The 4,673-nt window shown below is 42.9% G+C and overlaps 1 protein-coding gene across 2 annotated transcripts in view; it reads right to left on the reverse strand.

Moving 5' to 3' along the window:
- LOC109477101 (C-type lectin domain family 4 member M-like) overlaps nt 1–2,175 on the reverse strand; it is a 33,776-nt gene extending 31,601 nt beyond the window's left edge. Inside the window, exon 1 of one of the 2 annotated variants that reach the window (XM_019778151.1) lies at nt 1,817–2,175. The gene's annotated coding sequence lies outside the window, so the exon portion shown is untranslated. The remainder of the gene's footprint in view (nt 1–1,816) is intronic. The other variant, XM_019778150.1, reaches the window with a different exon arrangement.
- Nucleotides 2,176–4,673: the final 2,498 nt, after the last annotated feature.

Raw genomic sequence — 4,673 nt, forward strand, 5'->3', positions numbered from 1 at the left:
GCCGTCGCTAGCTCAACCCTTTGCCGGTTGGTGAAGATTGTAAACTCTTCAGTTCTTTGGAGGATCGGCGGAACAAAATACGGTGGTAGGCGATCATTCCTGCGTCGGTTCTTAGAAATGTTGGAAACGCGGCCACATTTTCTGCAAATCTATAGAACAAAAGACGGCAACGTGCGATCGATTCTGCGTCGAATTTTAAGATTGTAAAGTTCTTTGGTCAGTTCTTTGGTGGATCGGCAGAACAAAATACGACGCCGCGCTCTCATCTCTGCGTCGGTTCTTCAAATTGTAGCTTGGGGTCCAGTTTATCGTGGTTCGGGCGACCTCCCTTCGGGCCTGTAGAAGCTCCCCCACCGCCAAGGTCTACTAGGCTCCCGGTAATTTTTTTTGCATGACAGGAAGTAATTCACCTGCTATGCAAAACTCCTACCTAGTGTCTAATTATAATATAATTAAACTGGTCGACCGGCGGGGACGGTCTTCATGCCCGACTGGAGCCCGCCCAACCCAACGCACGTTCAGGCTTGTGTCGGTTGTTGACAATTTTGACTCGTCAGTTCTGTGGTGGTCCGGACAGACCAATGCGCCATGCGCTCATAGTTTCTGCTACTGACGATTGTGAAATTGTTATTTTAGAACAGAAGACGGCACCATGTGGACAATTCTTCGTCGAATCTTAAGATTGTAAAGTCGCCAGTTCTTTGGTGGTTCGGCAGAAAAAAATACTTCGATGCGGTCTTATCTCTGCGTCGGCTCTTTAAATTGTAGATTTGGACCCAGTTTATCGTGGTTCGAGGCGGTCTCCCTTCCGGTCTGTATAAGTATCCCACCGCTCAGTTCAACTAGGCTCCCGGTAGATTTTGCACGACGAACGTAATTGGACTGGATGGCGGGGAAGGTCTTTATGCCCTAAGGGAGCCTACGCAAACCACCGCGCGCTCACGCCTGTGTCTGTTGTTGAGATTTTTGACTTGTTAGTTCTTAACTTGTCCGGACAGAACAAAATACGGCGCCGTGCGCTCAATCCCATAGTGTTTGCTACTAGTATTGAAGATTGTGATTTTTTGCCGATCGACAGAAGAAATACCGCACCACGTGCCCATTTCTGCGTTGATTCATTTGTTTGTAAAGTCTTCAGTTCTTTAGTGATCCGGATAAAACAAAAAAACGGAGCCGGTGCGATCAATTCAACATGCAGCCTCCGTTCTTGAGGTTGCGGACTTGCTAGTTCTTTTGCGAAACGGCAGCACAAAAGGGCACCGTGCGCTCATTCCTGATTCCGTTGTTCAGATCGTGAAGTCGTCGTTTCTTTTTGTTTTCCGGCATAACGAAATACGGCGCAATGCACATAATCCTGCAATGTTGGATGTTATATTTTTTTTTCTTATTGAGATTGTGGCTCTTTTCTTGCGTATCGGCAGAACAAAATACGGCGCCGCGCACACCTTTCTGTGTGGGCTCTTGAAGTTCCTATATTGGTCGACGGAAAAAAACCCTACGCCGTGCGCTCAATCGATTTTTTATAAAGACGAAGGCCTCACAAACTAAGTAACATCGGTATATGAAGTCTTATTGTCGCTTTGCAAACATTCACAGGCAGCTACTGATGAATAAATTCTAAATGTTCGCCCCGTACGGCATGAATTTTTTTCACGAAACGAGTAGGAAAGTCAACATTACTCAATAATTTCAACAATGAAAGAGAAAAGTTTTGTTGTATGGAAAATGACGAACTTCTGCTACTTGTATAAACCAGGCTCCTACATACAAAGCTTTGACAGGGAAGACGAGATACAGAGTAGCTGGAAAGACTCACCGTTGGAAGCTCTTAGTTGAACTGTTGGTTGCGAGCTAGGTTATCGCTGCACAAGGTGGCTGGGATGTTCTCACGGTTATCTTCGTTGTTTGAAGTTGTCTCTCGAGGAAGTGCGGCGTGAGGCGCTAATGCTGTCACTTATATTACAATTTAATGCGTAGGAGTTTGGCTTGAACCATCATTTTATTGGCTAAAGGTATTCTTGAACCATCATCTTATTGGCTAAACATATTCTTTTGTACGCTGTACTTGCGTACCCGTATGTGCCACCGGCTTTTTCAAAGAGAGCTGATGCACTGTGACATGTTGGAGGGAGTGGCGCAAACACGTGGATGTTGTAGGTGGGTGATGGGTGGAGGAAACAACGAACGACACCTATGTAGTTGGATAATATACAACTGCTCGTTTGTCACCGAGGGAGTTTGTCACCGAGAGACGGTTTCCGTGCAAAATCCGTCGGCGGCAAAACCGTCACTCGGCCGCATAACTCGCGTCGCTCCTTAACCCCCCCCCCAAAAAAAAGAAAATTAACGGCGCCGCATCAGAAGTCTCCGAAGGAGGCCGGCCCATATGTGCCACTAGTGTTTTGAATATAATTTTGATGTATCATAGAAATATATAATTGGCGCGATCATGTAATATTGACGCCTGATCTTTATCTCTGAGTGAGGTAGTACAAATCACGGCGGTCAAATTCTAGGGTAAAGTTTCGAATTTGGGAGGGGTATCATGTTACCGGGGGTTCCGCGCGCCGGTTTCGCGGAGCCATTCTCAACGGTAAATATTTTCTTAAAAATAAGAAACAGTTTCAGTCAAAATGTGATAAAATCTGCGCTACATATACTTCAAATGTTGTTGCTTTGTTTACAGCACTGAAATGTGTGTAAAACAACCCTCACGTGCGTTAAATGCTTATTTAACGCACAACTCATTTAAACCGGTCTAGATTCCTCCCAAAAATTCTCAGTTTTTGTATTTTATCAAACATTACAACAAAATTGAGATTTTTTTAATTTCAAAGTTTAAGTGTTAAATATGACAAAAATGCAATTCTTTAACGTCCAAGACCAATAATTCCAGAATGCCGCCATCTTTTAAAATCCATCCGACACAGATCGAGATATTTGTCTTGTCTACAATTTAAAACATTTCTGAGGTAAATTGAATTTGTTTTGAATGATGTTTAAATACCATGTTTGTAAGCATTTCAGGCAGAATGAATAAGTGTATGGGATCCGCGAAAACAAGAATTACTATCTTCAAGTTCACCCGAAAAGACGACAGTGACTTCGTTATATGTTACATATCCACTACAAAATGGCGGCATATATGCACTGTCCCGAAATCGGTTTATATTTGTGGAAAGGTGGCCTTTTTTACTGTTAGGCGTAACCTATGTAAAAAAGGGGCTGGAAGTAGCGGGTTATATAGCGGATGTACAGTAAATGACCGCGCGAGTAACCCCGGATCGAACAAACGTTTGATTAGAATGACGTCATATCGAACATGATTCGGCTCAAAAAAAGTTTGGAATATTTGGGCCCGAATTTGACCACCGTGAATGTTTCTGTACCAGGATACGGCATTTTTCTTACATTTTTCAAGGGGTGTCATCGATAAACGATAACCAGTATATGTAGTAATACGACATATTTCCAAGCAGATCTTTTGAAGGTCTATTGTTTTCCTCGAAAATGTTTACTTTGACTTGAAGTGTATTAGCATTTGGTAATGAAAAGTTCCCGGATGTATCCATTGTGGGTCAGCATTGGTATTCCGCAATACGCACAAGCCGCGAAAGCGAAGATCTGTAAAAATTCGGTTAGTTATGAATTCATTGAAGCATAATATTTAGGAAACTGGCAGTCCCTTCTGGACTATAAAAGTCATTCAAAGTGGGCGTTTCTTAGTATCAATATTAATTGAAGAAGAAAAAGAGTATCACATTCTAACAGCCATTAATAATGATAAGCCACTCTTTTAACAAAGACGTTTCGACACAAGTCGGCATAAAAAGGCCTCAGATGGAGGCACGTTTGCATTTAGCAGGGAGAGGGGGCTTAAACGGGCGTGAACGCTGATTTTGTTTATCATGCCATCCTTGTACTCAGACCATGAGCCCGCAGAACGACGAACGAAATCTTATAGCCCCCACCAGGTCTTTCTACGGGAATACGGATCGTAGAATTGGGCAAAAAAAAGAATAAAATTGGCCAAGGAAGTCCTCGAGGAGGTAGTTTCTTTCCCTCCGAAGCGCGGCCAGTCATCCTACAAGGCGACCAACCCCCCCTGGCAAATATCCTCCTATATATAGCCAGAGTAGTTTGTCTGGTGGAGACTACGAATCGAGAGAGCCAGGTGTCATTATATACCTTGACTGACTGTGGTCTTTGTTTAGCCGGCTGTCAAGCATGTGCTGGTATGATAATCGTCCATGCAACGCTGCACAGGTCAACGAATGAATGAAAAGGTCACCTTACCTTTCGTAAACAGGAACATAAATCTGTCTCGGCAAGGAAGCCTTGTAATCTCCCAGGTCAAGATAGCAAAGGAATTTCATGTTAGACATTAAAAGATGGTGAAATATTCTAAAGAGTGTTATATGTAAGGTAAAAGCGAATAAGACGGTAGTAGATATTTTCACAAGGTTTCCTAATCTTGTTCATGTAATGTTAAGTGACTGCGGACTTGCAATGACACAGGCGGAGTTCCTTTTTTTAATCTTCTTTACCATTTTGAAATATTAGACACAGGAAGTAGGTTTCCAAATCAGCGACAACATAACATGTTCGTGCCAATCATATATTTCAACGATGCATAAAAATAACATTTGAAAATGCTAGTGGCACATTCTGGC

The sequence above is a fragment of the Branchiostoma belcheri genome, unplaced genomic scaffold (genome assembly GCF_001625305.1).
Source record: "Branchiostoma belcheri isolate BF01 breed outbred unplaced genomic scaffold, Haploidv18h27 scaffold4, whole genome shotgun sequence".
Taxonomy (NCBI): Eukaryota; Metazoa; Chordata; class Leptocardii; order Amphioxiformes; family Branchiostomatidae; genus Branchiostoma; species Branchiostoma belcheri.